Source organism: Salmo salar, chromosome 16 (genome assembly GCF_965601325.2).
Source record: "Salmo salar chromosome 16, fSalSal1, whole genome shotgun sequence".
Taxonomy (NCBI): Eukaryota; Metazoa; Chordata; class Actinopteri; order Salmoniformes; family Salmonidae; genus Salmo; species Salmo salar.
In genome coordinates, this window is record NC_138306.1 from 89,082,896 (window position 1) to 89,100,896 (window position 18,001).

The 18,001-nt window shown below is 42.8% G+C and overlaps 1 long non-coding RNA gene across 1 annotated transcript; it reads right to left on the reverse strand.

The window, feature by feature from the left end:
* Positions 1-9,599: 9,599 nt before the first annotated feature.
* On the reverse strand, positions 9,600-14,730 carry LOC145861039 (uncharacterized). The gene is made up of 2 exons (XR_014380801.1): positions 14,646-14,730; positions 9,600-11,531 (listed from the first exon to the last, which is right to left on the reverse strand). It is a non-coding gene; the product is annotated as an uncharacterized LOC145861039 (long non-coding RNA).
* Between the last annotated feature and the right edge of the window lie 3,271 nt (positions 14,731-18,001).

Consider the following 18,001-nt stretch of genomic DNA (forward strand, 5'->3'; position numbering starts at 1 on the left):
GTTGGTCTAAGATCCCTCGTACATATATTACAATTATGGATATTTAAACAGAGTTATAGGGGAACATAGGGCTGTGCTAAAACATAAAGCGAGAGAGTAGTATTTAGGGAATAACATCAAATCCCACTTTTGTATGTGCAATAGGTTGGGACCAGCAGAAGCACCAGCCTTGACATTAGGTCCACTTAGTACAGGACCAACCATGGAAGCTCCATCAGTCTGACAGTAGGTCCTCTTACTACAGGACCAACCATGGAAGCTCCATCAGTCTGACAGTAGGTCCTCTTACTACAGGACCAACCATGGAAGCTCCATCAGTCTGACAGTAGGTCCTCTTACTACGGGACCAACCATGGAAGCTCCATCAGTCTGACAGTAGGTCCTCTTACTACGGGACCAACCATGGAAGCTCCATCAGTCTGCAATGTAGTTCCACCAATCTGTCTTACAGCCCTTGCATATGATACATCATGACTGATTCTATATCTCTGAGCCTCTCTCTGCACCTGGCATCCACCAAATGCTGCACAATGTGACTGAACATCTCAACCTGCCTCCCTCGCACCGGACATTTCCAATCCCCAGCAACATGGGCACCCCTACAGTTGACACCAATGTTCCCTCTAAACTGCACGTGGGCACGCAGTAGCTCCGAGACTGACGCGCAGCTCCCCCAGGACTGCAGCACAGAAGTATCAGCCCACGGAGAGAGGCAGAGATTGAACTTCACTCAACTTTCTAGAGTTTTCCTTGTTATTTAACACTATCAACTTTTCCCTTTACTGTGGCAATTTTGATCGAATCAACACAATAGCCACTTTCAATATAACATAGCGAAATAAAATGAACTACGCAAGACTTAGTATGCAAAACTAACTATGCAAGATACTTTGTTGTAGGCAGAACGCATCAGAGTAAGATTCTATTGCGTTGACATGCACAACTCAGCCCGTACTCAACGCAGACCGGTGCGGCATAACCAATCAGAGCTGCAGTAGGCCTATATGCAAATAGATATATGCCATATATTGATCTGTGCCATTTAGTTTGAACTGGACTGTGTTTACAGCATGAAGGGTCGTGAGTTGATGCGGTTGTTTTGAAATCAAAGCAGGAGCTGCATGTAGCCACGTATGTACTGTCGTGTCTTTGGGGTACCATTAAACTGAAGACATGTTTATCAATTAACTCCCTCTAATTATTATCACGCGATTAAACTGATTAATCGTTTAATTGTAATTAACTAGGAGATCGGGGCACCAAGGAGAATATTCAGATTACAAAGCTATAATTTTCCTAATATAACTTTCCTGTATTATAATATTATATTCTATTATAGTATAGGCCGATTATCTTATGGTTTAAATGGTGTATTTTACCTCGAGTCCAGTCTCATTCCAAACGTCGTAAATTGTTGTATCTGCACGAACCCAGTCTTTACTAAAATCATCCATACATCAATTGTCTTAAAATCATTTATTTACTACACTAAGTAATTAACAGAAAACATACAAACAGTAATTATCGTCACAAAGGATTGGTATAGTAATGTGCGCTAATGGCTAACAGGCATGGCTGGTCTGTTAGACAATGGGTCATAAACGGTCAGCTGAGAAGGTACACAGAGTTCATTAATATTAACAATTGACAATTGAAGGCTCGCTCATTCGGGAACAATTGCAATCAATATATATTTACGCTCATGTGTCGTCGAGATCCTTGTTGGAGCGTCGTTCTGTGGAGAGTTTTGTCTCTCTCTCTCTCTCTCTCGGTTAGAATGGATCTTTCAAAGCGACATTCATTAATGTCGTCATAGAATGGATGTTTCGTTGGTCTTCGCGTTCGATGATATAATTTACTTAGCTGCAGACTAATAATTAATATCAAAGACTTGTTCTTATTCTGTCGGTATCAATAGTAAAAGTTAACCACGTGGTGTAGTTCACTTTCAGTAGAGGAATTGGATGGTAAAACCTATTGGCCATGGAGTGGAGGCCTGGTCTGGAGAAATGTAAATCAGGGTGGGTTTTATAGTGACCCTTGAACAGGCTTGTCAAATGACGCCTGGTCCTGTATGTGTCCCTGGGGGCGTGCCTATGACTGAGTTAGACTTGGTTACAGAAATACAATTCTATCACATTAACATCAGTACATAGCATCTCAATGTATTATAAAAGCTTTATCCTTATTAATACATTATATACAACCATTATGATGCAAGTCTCAAGCTGAGGCTATTATATAAACAGTTTTATGGTAATATGGCTATATTGTCTCTTCTGAGTATCACAAAATTGTACCAAGCGGACCAGTTCGTAGCTGGATTCTTCACCAATCTTCCATACCTTCTCCAGAACACAAATGTCGCTTGGCTCCCCAATTCTGTGAGTTGGAAGAATTTCCTGTGTCTCTCTATGAGCCATGTGGCCAGAGACTCTCCTGGAATTTTACCACTCCTTCACACAGGGACTGGGTGGGGGGGAAGGTAGGTTGGGAAATGGTACAAAGGGGAGGGGGTCAACTGTCCTCCCTGTACCAAAAGAGGCCAATGTCATGACATACCCCCCCGGTGGTTTGGATCTTGTTTATCCTGCAAGTTACAAATCAACATAACCATCACCACGTGATGTCCCATTGGTAGATCATCGTTGCAGTCCTCTCTGGTGGTTGAACTTGGTAGGCTCTCTGAAAGCGGAGCCGTCCACCACAAGGATGGGCAGTTGATGTCCGGTTGGTGATCGCCGTTGCGGTCTCCTCTAGTGGTGTACCTTGGTAGGTTCCCTGGAAGCTGTAAAGTACCCCAGGAAGGGCCAGGGGATGTCCTGGTTGGTGATCGCCGTTGCGGTCCCCCCCTCTGGTGGTTTAACTTGGTAGGCTCTCTGACAGCGGGCATGCCGCCACAAGGATAGGCAGTGGGTGTCCGGATTTGGGGTCGCCGTTCTGGACCCGTCGTCCAGACTGGAAGATCTGGGCAGTAACTTAGGCAGATGTTAACAACGCACACACACTCATGAAATATATATAATTACATTCATTCCCCAATGAGCGGCGTTGTGGCACTAAGTGATGGTTGTATGGGGACTTTGTTTATGGCTCTATCACTTCCTATGTGTCAAAGGAACTGAACCGAAAAGGAATGAAAGCATAATCAAAACAAAAATATACAAAATATAGTTCTCACACAAAAAAAATCATCTAATTGGACTGTATTCTATATACGTCCAATGTTCTGGCAAAATTATTATCATGGCATTGTCTCTAATGCCATATCTAGGGTTTTCCTACTTGGTGTGTTGCTTAGGCGCTATCCTAAGTTGATAACTATATGATAAGTCTACAGCTGTAATGCACTAGTTTTGGGCAGTCTACAGGTATGACCTATGGACTTCTGGGAAGAAAACTGGTGAGTGCTGTAGAGTCAAAGGTCTAGAAGTAAATGTTCAACTTTACTAAGGCTGGTATATTGCTTTGGCCCTTAAGTGGTCCTAGCATAAATCCTAATTGGATGTTCCGTTGTGCATGTGCGCTTATGCTTACACAAGCGCGCATGTCAAGGGAAGAAAACCAAGTATCCGGGCAGATTACAACTTGTTCAGAATGAGGTAATTTTCAGGTCAATGCCTGGAGGTCAGTCAGAATTGGTGTCAAGGGAGTCTGTAGTAGTTTTTCTAAAAGTCACGGTGTCTTCCACTATTGTAGTGGCGGTAGGTATGAAGTCTATTTCATAGCTATGTTATCCACGGAGGAGCTAATCTCACGACGGAAGTACTCTTTAAGTATTGGACCAGTCATACGTGGTGTGATCATGGTTCATGACTTCTAATAATTTTCCTCCTGAATGGAGGGTGCTATTTATTAGTGACATGTGTGTTAACCATTGGAAGAGTGCACTGGAGATTCCCCTCCACGTGTTGCACTCTGAGTGACTCCTATGTCGCTGTTGTCAATGGTAATTTGATTGGTTAAATCTCTAACCTTCTTACTGATTGTAGCTGGACTGACTGTTGCTAGTATTGGTAATGGTACTCAAGGTGACCAGTTATCCTACCGATTTATTCTGAAATATTATCTACCGGAACACATGATTGGAGCATTTTACTAGTTGTATTGTAGTTGAACCTACACATGGCAAAGAATGATTACTGATGCCATTTGTTTTGGAGGTGGACAAGTCCACTGGACTTCCTTTACGACCAGTGTGGTACACCTCAGTACTATCTTAGATGTCTTCTAAAATAATCCCCGTCTAGGGGCCTGTCTGCTCCTCACTGTTCTCATAGGAGAGTTTACAACTAGATTTGATTTATGCTCTGGCGGCCTCGTACGGTGTTGTCCGTAGTCTTGACCCCCCCACCGGCCTCGATGAGGCTCATCATGGGTCTGGGCTACTATTCCCCCCCTTTGTGCCTCGGGACCCCCCCACCAGCGGGTGGTGTTGGTGTCCGATGCGCAAACGAGAAGATCGGACCCTACGTACGAGTTGTCAGCGGCCGCGTTTTTATGAGAGTGGCTGTAACCTTTCAACCAAATCTCCTGGTGTTTGTGCTTCAAAACGCTCAGTGGCTGTCGAGGCATGTCAGTCACCACCGCGTCCGCGTGTGGCAACCTCTTCATTACCTGCGAACTGAGACGAGGATATCGGTCTGTGATATCGCAAAGTGTTTCACCAGTGGGAGTCATCGGGTCAGTTGCTGGACTGACGCCATTACTGTCATTGTAAGGGGTGACAGTCCCCAACAAAGCGGAAGGTGTATCATCGGAAACAGAGTATACTCTGCGCATCAATGTTTTTCTTGCTGGGACGGCCGCAGTGCTTGTGGAAGTGTCCAAAGGGCAAGAGAAGTTCATCTCAACTATCGTATTGCACGACTGCAAGGAGGAGGGAAGTTGCTTATTCACAGAGACAGCTGGCTCAAAATCATGAAAAGAATGGTCAATTTATGGAATGTGTCGAGATATCGTACTATCTCCGTGGATCGGATTCTGTACCAAGAGGTTTCTAAACGTCTTTTTCCCAAGGGGTGCTTTCGACAGATACCCCTCGTGAAGGACTGCATTGCAGCTAGCGTTAGGGGAAGACGGTGTGGTCAGTGGAGAAGGCACTGCGGCCTGTGACCATACCTGGTTGGTTTTCCAATCCATCAATGGGAGTAACCGATCCATCAAGTCTGCTCCAAGTAGCAGGGTTACAGTTTCGAGGCTGGTAACATACACAGGGTGAACGAGCGATACGTCCTGAAAGTGTAGTTTCAGCATGACTCTCAATGTGAGAGGCGAGGTAGTCTGAGTGACCCCTCGAAGTTTAGTGTCGCATCGTTCCACTTTTAACCAACGTTTAGTTGGCTTCAAAGCCCTTTTGAGATCATCAAACAATGTTTGAGAGATGAGTGATATTGTCGCACCCGAATCAATTAGCGCATGACAAGCTAAGCAGTCCTCCAGGACTGTTTCCAGGTATGGCCGTTTAGATTCGTGGTTAGTGGACATATTCCCCACAAAGTGGAGTGGTCGTTCGCAACGACGTGATGTGCCATGTCTGTTCAAGATGGAAGCAGATTGACTTTTCCAATTTTTAGTGGGCTTGGCTTTAACGAAGCGTTTGACCTTTATCTTCGCAACTTTTGTATCAGAGTCTATAGACAGAGCCCGGGGGCTTGTTTCTTGATCAAGCGGGCCCTGGATAGGGTCTTGAATGAGATCGGGAGAAATTTGAACTTTAACGGCCTTGCTATGGGTGTTAATTCCTGCGGACCTGGTGTCCAGTAATTCCCCGTCTAGTCCTTGTGACTTATCTTTTACCCTTTTCTCAAATTGTTCTCGCTTAAGTTCTTCCCGTAGTGGGACTTCTGGAGAACATTGGTCTACGTTTTGATCGTCCTTCAACCCTTTGTTACCCTTGTGCTCTGACACTTTTTGTGGGTTGGGTGCAGGAACGTAGCGAACGGGTCGATTGTAGCGGTAGTCATGTTGATGGCTACGTACTTTACAGTTATTTCGACCGCGGAGGTTATTGGAATCATGGTTTCGTGGTAGAAACTGTTGTTGTGCGTCATCTCTCGACGCTCCAATACCTGATAATGTACCCTCTAACTGGAGTGAGTGCTCCTGGTCAAACTTCAAAACCGAATGGTCAGGGCTCTTAGCGTTGTGAACTTTTGATGCCTCAAAAGCTGTGCTTGCAAGCTCTCTGAGTTGTAAGATAGGCAAGCCAACGTGGGCGGCAGGGCCCAAGTAGGTAATGAAGGCGGGATACATGTTCGACAGAAACATTTGTTTGAATGGTAACAGCTCTTCCATTCCTGTTTCTGTGAGTAGGCCAAAGTAAGCTGAACGAAGCCTATGATAGTAAGCTTGTGGGTGTTTGTTCCGAGCTTGTTTGACGGTGTTAGCCAGTGAGCTATCGTGTTTGCGAGTCGCAGAACCACTGAATTCTAATATCAAAGCTGTGGCAAGTTTAGCATAGTCATTTAGCACGTGTTGCTGTTGTAGGCGAATGAACCTCGTCACGTGTCTATTCGACGTTCGCTTCAACAGGTAAACCCTGTCAGAACCCGTAGCGTTCGGGTAGCCATCCAACGTGTCCTCTATGTCAGCTAGGAACGTCTCAGTATCGTTTGGCTGACCTGGAACGGGGTCAAAGGTGGGGAAATTCTTGACGAGTTTGTCAAGGTATTCCGCGCCAAGCGGGCGGAGAGGGTTGGCTTCATCCTGTGGAGAAATTGGGGCCGAAAGGCCAAGAGAAGAAGCCAAGCCTTGTTGTTGTTGGCCAAGAGGCGCCATATTACTCAGTGCCGAAGGGCCAAGAGGAGAAGACTGAGGGACACATGAGGGAGGCAAGGTCTGAAACCTATTGTCTTCACTCCTGTGAGTACAGGGCTCCGGTTGCTTGGATGGGTAGTCGCGCTGTAGAGCGTGACCATTCTGGATTTCCTCCAGATGGTACCTAAGGGTGGAATTCTGCTGCATTGCAGAGTCCACTTGAGCGCTTAGAGTACTGATTTTGGACACGTGAGTGTCACACCTGCTCCTTTCGGTCTCAAACTTATCTGTCATGGTTTGCAGATAGAGGTCTTGAGTACGGAGCGAGAGATTCAGTGATGAGATTTCCTCTGCTTGCTTAGAAATCAATATTTCCATCCTCATCACCTGAGTTCTCTCATCATTCATTTGGTCAGCGACTTCAATAAGTTCTGCTGATTTATCATCCAACTTTGTCATTGTGTTCATTAACTAATCGTCTTTGGTCTGCATTGCTTTGAGGAGAACCGTGTTATTTTGAGTAACATTCAACAAAACAGCATGCATGTTGTCAAGTTGAGCGCTCCTGTTTGTAGATAACTCTTCAGATTTATCTAGTTTGGCGTGGACATCATTGTATTTAGTTTTGGCTAAATCAAGTTGTTCCTGTAGCATATGATTTTGTTCCTGTAGAAAACGATTTTGTTGAAGAGCTTGTGCTTGTTCATTGTCATACGTTTTTGCAATTACATTTAATTGTTCAGTTTTCGAACGCAGTTCCATAGCTAGCAGAATTTTTCCCTTGTCTGCATTGGTCATTGGTTTCCCGGTTCTCTCCACCTGTCCCTTTATGTCTACCGTTACCTGCACGTGCTTCAGCTGTGCACTGCGGTATTGGACAGATGGAAATCTCGGATGGCAAGACATCAGAGCTAGACTGGAGAGAACCTTTACGAGGCCTGCGCCCGATGGTTGATTTTGGAAAACATTGTTGTCTGCTTTTCCACTAATGGCATAATTAGGGTTGTTATCGCTGCTAAGGTCAGAGATCAATCCATTTACGGGTGGAGGTTCACTAATTAGCGGGCGAGTGGGAACCACCCCCTCTGATAGCTTGCACATTATTAGAACATTTCAAAGGAAAAAATGTTTTTCCTAATTTTCCAAAATTTTGGAATGTGGGGTGTGGGGAGCTGCAAAGACGATTTTAATCTATTTATAGACGTTAATGAACCATCAGTACTGTACAGTACTGTGGAAGTTGGACGTGAATGAATTTGCAAAAGCAAATTGAATTAATCAATGCCAATGATTAGTCCTACCTGGGTAGGCTATCTGGGTATTAAACTTGAATTACCTGAGAGGTTGCTTCATCCAGGTTAATATGCAAAGTTTAAGTTGTCTCATTTAATTGGAAGAACCTAGAAAGGTATGTTCGACAATTTAACTTATTAAATTGAATGAGACGATAATCCATACAATCTCCATTGATTGGATATCATAAGTGTAAACCGTAGGTCAAATGTTGGGACCCTTCACCACTAGGGTACGCTCCTCCCTGGGGCTGAGCGTCAGTAAAGGGGTTTTACTGACTGTGCTTTGCTAAAGCAGATTTTACTGATTAATCTATTTATGATATATCAAACCTGTATAGGCTATCTGGGAATTAACTTTCAATTAACCTGAGAGCATTGCTTCATCTAAGTTAAGTTTGGAAAAAGTTAATCATGTCTCATTGTAGACGCCCAATCAATTTTGGATATTATTTAAAAGCTCCACTTGAAAAGGTAAATCTGGCAATTTCACTTGTTAGTTAAATTGAATGAGACGTCATATCCAGTCAATTGCGATTGTCTGGATATGTTACCGTGCTCCACGTTTGAATTTCCCCTAGAGATGTACTGGCAATTCTTCACCACCAGGGTGCAAAATGCTGAAATTAAACGGAAGTACAAAGGTCGGACTTCCGTCGCGCTACGGAGGAATTTTAAACGTGGTACGGTGGAGGGTAAAATGTTCCCTCTCTGTTAGCTTACCCGTAATGCTAAGCTATTGCTACTTGGTTCAGGATTATCCTTCCAAGCACCAAAATAGGATCCTTTCACTATGGAAGGGTGGGTTTTCTAGTGACGTCTCACCTTAACCCCATTCAGCATATTCTGCTAGCGTTTATGCTGACCGGAGCGACACGGTACTTAAATACAGATACGCATACGGTCTGCCCACTCTGTCTTAGTGCGGTAGGCAAATTATTCAGCTCGGTTACCGGACAGTTAACTTCTAATTTCTAACCTTACTCTAGAAGTTAATATTGACCGACAGAAATAGTACCGTTTGGCCTAACGGACTAAAACTGGAATTTATCCCTCACTGCTATCGACACAAGACCGGAGCTACTCTAAATAGCTTCTCTCAATGGAAAATGCACAATCACTTTGTTTAGATAGCAGGCTGTTTGTACAATTCTGTTTGCACAATTGATATATAGAATTTCACAGCAAAGTCCAATTCTATCTTAGATTCCTCGCACGGGGGCTCCATATATGTTGTGTCTTTGGGGTACCATTAAACTGAAGACATGTTTATCAATTAACTCCCTGTAATTATTATCACGCGATTAAACTGATTAATCGTTTAATTGTAATTAACTAGGAGATCGGGGCACCAAGGAGAATATTCAGATTACAAAGCTATAATTTTCCTAATATAACTTTCCTGTATTATAATATTCTATTATAGTATAGGCCGATTATCTTCTGGTTTAAATGGTGTATTTTACCTCGAGTCCAGTCTCATTCCAAACGTAGTAAATTGTTGTATCTGCACGAACCCAGTCTTTACTAAAATCATCCATACATCAATTGTCTTAAAATCATTTATTTACTACACTAAATAATTCACAGAAAACATACAAACAGTAATTATCGTCACAAAGGATTGGTATAGTAATGTGCGCTAATGGCTAACAGGCATGGCTGGTCTGTTAGACAATGGGTCATAAACGGTCAGCTGAGAAGGTACACAGAGTTCATTAATATTAACAATTGACAATTGAAGGCTCGCTCATTCGGGAACAATTGCAATCAATATATATTTACGCTCATGTGTCGTCGAGATCCTTGTTGGAGCGTCGTTCTGTGGAGAGTTTTGTCTCTCTCTCTCTCTCTCGGTTAGAATGGATCTTTCAAAGCGACATTCATTAATGTCGTCATAGAATGGATGTTTCGTTGGTCTTCGCGTTCGATGATATAATTTACTTAGCTGCAGACTAATAATTAATATCAAAGACTTGTTCTTATTCTGTCGGTATCAATAGTAAAAGTTAACCACGTGGTGTAGTTCACTTTCAGTAGAGGAATTGGATGGTAAAACCTATTGGCCATGGAGTGGAGGCCTGGTCTGGAGAAATTATTTATTTTGAGAAGGTCTTGAATAAGCTAGTGGGTAGCATAATTTGTCTGATATTCTGTAATAATGGTATGGGAATAATAAGGAATTTATTTTTGAAAGTTGTTTCTTGCATCAAACAAGACATTTTTTTGTCACCTTGTCTGAAGGACAAGTGGATGAACAGATTCATGTCAAGCCCTACATGTTTTTTTGTTCCCAAAGTCTCATAAAATGTAGGCCTACATTGAATACCACTCATTGGCTGCTACTGTAGGCTGAATGATAGAACAGCTATATCCATGTTAAAATGTTATGGGATGCATATTCTCCATTGTTTTTGATAGTATGCCACTCTGGTAGGCCTATATTATGATCAAATAGTCACAGTAGCCTACTTGGACATGGTTAAAACTAACTTAAAGTGAGTACAGCCTCTGTGCTCACAGTAAACAGGCGCTGGAATTTGAACAGAATTTTCACAAGACCTGACATTTGCTCAGTGGAATTGGTTGACACACACACAACTTTATCCACCGAAACTACACGATCCCCTGTCTGATGCCCTCCTGCACACTTCCCACATCTTGGAATCTCCCTCCTGCACTCTGCTGTGACATGACCATAAGTGTGTCACCTGAAACACTGAAGTGGATTCATTACAAAAGCTCCAACAGGATAACTGATATATCCTAACATGATTGTCGGGTAAAGACTGATTCAAAACTCAAAAGGACAGACTGTGACACTCCTCCACTCCCTCCTCCTCTGAAATCCACCTTTCTGTGGCCCTGTCCCAATACTCCTCTTCTCCCTCCTCCTCTGAAATCCACCTTTCTGTGGCCCTGTCCCAATAATCAATCAATGTATTGATAAAGCCCTTCTTACATCAGCTGATGTCACAAAGTGCTGTACAGAAACCCAGCCTAAAACCCCAAACAGCAAACAATGCAGGTGTACTGTAGAAGCATGGTGGCTAGGAAAAACTCCCTAGAAAGGCCGAAACCTAGGAAGAAATCTAGATAGGAACCAGGCTATGAGGGGTGGCCAGTCCTCTTCTGGCTGTTCCGGGTGGAGATTATTACAGAACATGGCCAAGATGTTAAAATGTTCATAGACGACCAGCAGGGTCAAATAATAATAAATCACAGTTTTAGTAGAGGCTGCAACAGGTCAGCACCTCAGGAGTAAATGTCAGTTGGCTTTTCATAGCTGATCATTCAGAGTATAGAGAGTTGAAAACAGCAGGTCAGGGACAAGGTAGCACGTCCGGTGAACAGGTCAGGGTTCCATAGCCGCATCCAGAACAGTTGAAACTGGAGCAGCAGCACGACCAGGTGGATGGGGGACAGCAAGGAGTCATCAGGACAGGTAGTCAAGAGGCATGGTCCTTGGACTCAGGTCCTCTGAGAGAATTAGAGATAGCATACTTAAATTCACACAAGACAGGAGAAATACTCCAGATATAACAGACTGATCCTAGCCCCCCCGACACATAAACTATTGCAGCATAAATACTGGAGACTGAGACAGGTGGGGTCGGGAGACACTGTGGCCCCGTCCAATACCCCTCTTCTCCCTCCTCCTCCCTGTGTCCCTGTCCCAATACTCCTCGTCCCAATACTCTTCTCCCAGCTTTGCTAGCGGCCTGGTGGCATCCCAACGTAACTCCATATCATAATCCTCCTGATCACCTCGGAAACAAGTCTTCTAACAGGATAATTGATATATCCTAACATGATTGTCGGGTAAAGACTCTGATTCAAAACTCAAAAGGACATACTGTGACGTTTTCTATCAGCATGTTAAATGTGCAACCAAAGGAAAATAAACTCTGGACCACCTTTACTCCACACACAGAGATGCAAGCAAAGCTCTCCCTCGCCCTCTATTTGGCAAATCTGACCATAATTCTATCCTCTTAATTCCTGCTTAAAAGCAAAAATGAAAGCAGGAAGCACCAGTGACTACATCAATAAAAAAAGTGGTCAGATGAATCAGATGCTAAGCTACAGGACTGTTTTGCTAGCACAGACTGGAATATGTGATAGCTCACGTCTACCACAACCTCTCCTATTGTGTTAGTAAGGTTCATCCTGCTGCACAGACTCTAACCAGGTGCTCTAAAGCCTCCATAAACTGTGTTTGAGAGCATTTTAAACTCTCAATAGTTAAATGAGTGAGAAATAGATGTCATTGTTGCAATAGTTTGAGTGGGCAACATATGCTATCATTTTAAATTGGCATGTTGAATTATTTTGTAATTGAACTATTCTATTTTGCATTAATTTCCACAATGTGTACATTTTGTGCTACTATTACTACCTTACACAAGCTAGCATTTTCACCCTATAACATTTAATGGAAATACACATCCTTTTTACCTCAGATTTGTGATGTTTAGATGCTAAGCTACAGGACTGTTTTGCTAGCACAGACTGGAATATGTTTCGGGATTCTTCCGATGGCATTGAGGAGTACACCACATCAGTCATTGGCATCATCAATAAGTGCATCGACGACGTCGTCCTCACAGTGACCGTACTTACATACCCCAAACAGAAGCCATGGATTACAGGCAACATCTGCAATGAGCTAAATGAAGGCTCGAGCTGCTGCTTTCACACTAACCCGGAAGTTTTTAAGAAATCCTGATGTGCCCTCCGATGAACCATCAAACAGGCAATGCATCAATACAGGACTAAGATCGAATCGTACTACACCGGATCCGACGCTCGTCAGATGTGGCAGGGCTTGCAAACCATTACAGACTACAGATGGCTCACATCAACACCATCATCCCAGAAACCCTAGACCCACTCCAATTTGCATACCACCCCAACAGATGATGCAATCTCTATTGCACTCCACACTGCCCTTTCCCACCTGGACAAAAGGAACACCTACGTGAGAATGCTATTAATTGACCACATCTCACCATTCAACACCAAAGTGCCCTCAAAGCTCATCAATAAGCTAAGGACCCTGGGACTAAACACCTCCCTTTGCAACTGGATCCTGGACTTCCTGACGGGCCGCCCCCAGGTGATAAGGGTAGGTAACAACACATCCATCACGCTGATCCTCAACACAGGGGCCCCTCAGGGGTGCCTGCTTAGTCCCCTCCTGTACTCCCTGTTCACTCATGACTGCACGGCCAGGCACGACTCCAACACCATCATTAAGTTTGCCAATGACACAACTGTGGTAGGTCACCGACAACGACGAGACAACCTTTAGGGAGGAGGTCAGAGACCTGGCCATGTTGTGCCAGGACAACAACCTCTCCCTTAACGTGATCAATACAAAGGAGATGATTGTGGACTACAGGCAAAAGAGGACCGAGCACCCCCCAATTCTCATCGACAGGGCTGCAGTGGAGTAGGTTGAGAGCTTCAAGTTCCTTGGTGTCCACATCACCAACAAACTAACATGGTCCAAGCACACCAAGACAGTCGTGAAGATGGCACGACAAAACCTATTCCCCCCCAGGAGACTGAAAAGATTTGGCATGGGTCCTCAGATACTCAAAAGGTTCTACAGCTGCACCATCAAGAGCATCCTGACTGGTTACATCACTGCCTGGTCGGCAACTGCTCAGTCTCCGACCGCAAGGCACTCTAGAAGGTAGTGCGAACAACGACCCAGTACATCACTGGGGCCAAGCTTCCTGCCATCCTGGACCTCTATACCAGGCAGTGTCAGAGGCAGGCTCTAAAAATGGTCAAAGACTCCAGCCACCCTAGTCATAGACTTTTCTCTCTGCTACCCCTCGGCAAGTGGTACCAGAGCACCAAGTCTAGGTCCAAGAGGCTGTCATGTAAAAACATAAGAGATGAAAATGGACAAACTAAAGGGTGTGCAACGTGTAGGCCCACTGAGTGTACATTCTGAACCTTGTTTGAAGTCAGTAGGTCACATGACCAAGGAGCTATTGAAATTCTATAGTAGAAAAAAAAGTTTGTAGTTTGTTTACGCTCCTTAACTAATTCAACTAGGAATACAAAATGCTGCTCACATTTAGACATGTTTATTAGCTTTGTAAAGTGAATTAATGTCCAAATCGTGAAAATTAGACCTGTGCAATGTTGTGCGCAATTTTTCCAACATCATGACACTTGTTTGGAGTCTGTGGCTCAAGTGGTTTGAAAGCGTGAATATCCGTCGAATATCCAACTTGGTCACTGCGGTCACTGCCTGCACTTTAGTCCGTTGACGCAGACTGAGTGGGCGCCACCATTTTACACAAAACCAATAACATGCAAAACGAACTCAAATAAATTGATTATTTATGACATAACCTTGAGGAAATGATGTACATTCACGACAGACCCAAAGTCTCTAGCTATGTAACTTGTAAAATAGTTATCACGTTCACTCGGATTTAAAAACACAAATAACACAACATATTTACCAAACGTGATAATTCCTTTTCAGATTTGTTTAGCTAGTATGTTTTCACATGTTCTTTCGATATTAGAAAGTGCTATTAGTTATATACCGTGCTATTAGTTATATACCTGTAGTAATACATTTGAAACGGACACTCCTTATTCTGAAGAACTGTGCGTGCATTCCCGGAACTTCCCGTTCCCCTTTACTTGCAATCCGGGATCCTTGGGATGGCCCTATCCCATTACATTTACAAGTAAAATGGTTAAGGTTAAAATATCAACTTAAAAACTATAACAAACCATGATATCATGTTCTCATCTGTATCTAATAATATACAATGAAAGGACACTTTAAAAAAAGAAAATATAAATATTTTACTAAAGTCTAACACTTCTTCGGTATTGGGTTGGCGGATCGCATCCAATTTTATTTTATTTATTTCACCATTATTTAATCAAGTAGGCCAGTTGATAACAAGTTCTCATTTACAACTGCGACCTGGTTAAGATAAAGCAAAGCAGTGCGACACAAACAACACAGAGTTACACATGGGATAAACAAACGTACAGTCAATAACACAATAGAAAAATCTATATACAGTGTGTGCAAATGTAGTACGTATAGGGAGGTAATGCAATAAATAGGCCATAGTAGTGAAATAATTACAAATTAGCATTAACACTGGAGTGATAGATGTGCAGATGATGATGTGCAAGTAGAGATACTGGGGTGCAAAAGAGCAAAAATAAATAACAATATGGGAATGAGGTAGTTGGGTGGGCTATTTACAGATTGGCTGTGTACAGGTACAGTGATCGGTAAGCTGCTCTGACAGCTGATGCTTAAAGTTAGTGAGGGAGATATACAGTTGAAGTCGGAAGTTTACATACACTTAGGTTGGAGTCATTAAAACTCGTTTTTCAACCACTCCACAAATTTGTTGTTAACAAAATATAGTTTTGGCAAGTCGGTTAGGCCACCTACTTTGTGCATGACAAGTCATTTTTCCAATAATTGTTTACAGACAGATTATTTCACTGTATCACAATTTCAGTGGGTCATAAGTTTACATACACTAAGTTGACTGTGCCTTTAAAAGGCTTGGAAAATTCCAGAAAATTATGTCATGGCTTTAGAAGATTCTGATAGGCTAATTGACATCATTTGAATCAATTGGAGGCATACCTGTGGATGTAATTCAAGGCCTACCTTCAAACTCAGTGCCTCTTTGCTTGACATCATGGGAAAATCAAAAGAACTCAGCCACGTTTATCTGTACAAACAATAGTACGCAAGTATAAACACCATGGGACCGCGCAGCCGCCATTCCGCTCAGGAAGCAGACGCGTTCTGTCTCCTAGAGATGAACGTACTTTAGTGCGAAAAGTGTAAATCAATCCCACAACAATAGCAAAAGACCTTGTGAAGATGCTGGAGGAAACAGGTACAAAAGTATCTATATCTATAACGAGTCCCATATCGACATAACCTGAAAGGCTGCTCAGCAAGGAAGAAGCCACTGCTCCAAAACAAACCGCCATAAAAAAAGCCAGACTACGGTTTGCAACTGCACATGGGGACAAAGATCGTACTTCTTGGAGAAATGTCCTCTGGTCTGATGAAACAAAAATAGAACTGTTTGTCAATAATGACCATCATTATGTTTGGAGGAAAAAGGGAGGCTTGCAAGCCAAAAAACACCATCCCAACCATGAAGCACGGCAGTGGCAGCATCATGTTGTGGGGGTGATTTGCTGCAGGAGGGACTGGTGCACTTCACAAAATAGATGACATCATGAGGCAGGAAAATGATGTGGATATATTGAAGCAACATCTCAAGACATCAGTCAGGAAGTTAAAGCTTGGTTGCAAATGGGTCTTCCAAATGGACAATGACCCCAAGCATACTTCCAAAGTTGTGGCAAAATGGCTTAAGGACAACAAAGTCAAGGTATTGGAGAGGCCATCACAAAGCCCTGACCTCAATCACTTAGAAAATGTGTGGGCAAAACTGAAAAAGGGTGTGCAAGCAAGGAGGCCTACAAACCTGACTCAGTTACACCAGCTCTGTCAGGAGGAATGGGCCAAAATTCACCCAACTTATTGTGGGAAGCTTGTGGAAGGCTACCCGAAACATTTGACCCAAGTTAAACAATTTAAAGGCAGTGCTACCAAATACTAATTGAGTGTATGTAAACTTCTGACCCACTGGGAATGTGATGAAAGAAATAAAAGGTGAAATAAATCACTCTACTATTATTCTGACATTTTACTTTCTTAAAATAAAGTGGTGATCCTAACTGACCTAAGACTGGGAATTTTTACTTGGATTAAATATCAGGAATTGTGAAAAACTGAGTTTAAATGTATTTGGCTAAGGTGTATGTAATCTTCTGACTTCAACTGTATAAAGAGTATTTCACTTCAAACGGTTTATTTCGTTTAATTATACACAAGAGAAAAGAGGTTGCCCAGCATTAATTAATGTACAAACATTTAGAATTATATTCTTGTCATTTAGCATATGTTCTTATCCAGAGCGACATACAGGACAAATAAGGGTTAATTGCCTTGCTCAAGGGCAATGATTTTTCACCTAGTCGGCTCAGGATTCAAACCAGCAACCTTTCAGTTACTGGCCCAACACTCTTAACCGCTAGGCTACCTGCCACCAGATCAATTAACTTCAACAAAGTTATTCAAATACATTCATCAATGACTAAAATAACGAATCAAGTATTAAAATACAATTTAATAAACACAAGTAGTTGATTTATAGCTTGTTTATCATTAAACAAAAGTTGTTTAGTAATAAAATTAACCACCCAAACTAATGCTAAAAACTGATTATTACACCATCGTTATATGATATATACGGATAGGGATGCACAATATATCGTTGAACATATCGGAATCGGACGATATTAGTTAAAAATGCCAACATCGGTCCAATGTCCGAATTAATGCGGATGTGCAAAACGGATGTCAAAGCTGACATGCATACCTATATAACGTAGGTAGATGAAGTAATGACGCCACGAAAAATACAGCGCTACACAGAACAAAAGCAGAAAAATACTAAGAGCACACTTCCAACAACTAAACAAGTTCAAGTCAAGCAGTCAAGCAGAGTAAGACAATTTCAGCGAGACAACTCAAAGGCGAAATCCGTTAACGCCAAGATAATGGAATTCATTGCCCTTGACAATCAACCGTCCTCCGTCGTGGATGACGTTGGCTTTCGCCGACTGGTCGAGCCCCGGTACACACCATTTTTCAGATGGTGCTCTACCGGAGTTACACAGTATTGTTAAAACGCACATCTATGGGCGTCACTGCTATTAGCTTCACAACTGATATTTGGACCAGCGATGTCAGCACCATGAACATACTGAGTCTGACAGCACAGAGGGTCGACGAGGATTTCGTACTGAGGAAAGGCGTATTGCATGTTCAAGAATGTGCTGGTTCTCATACCGCT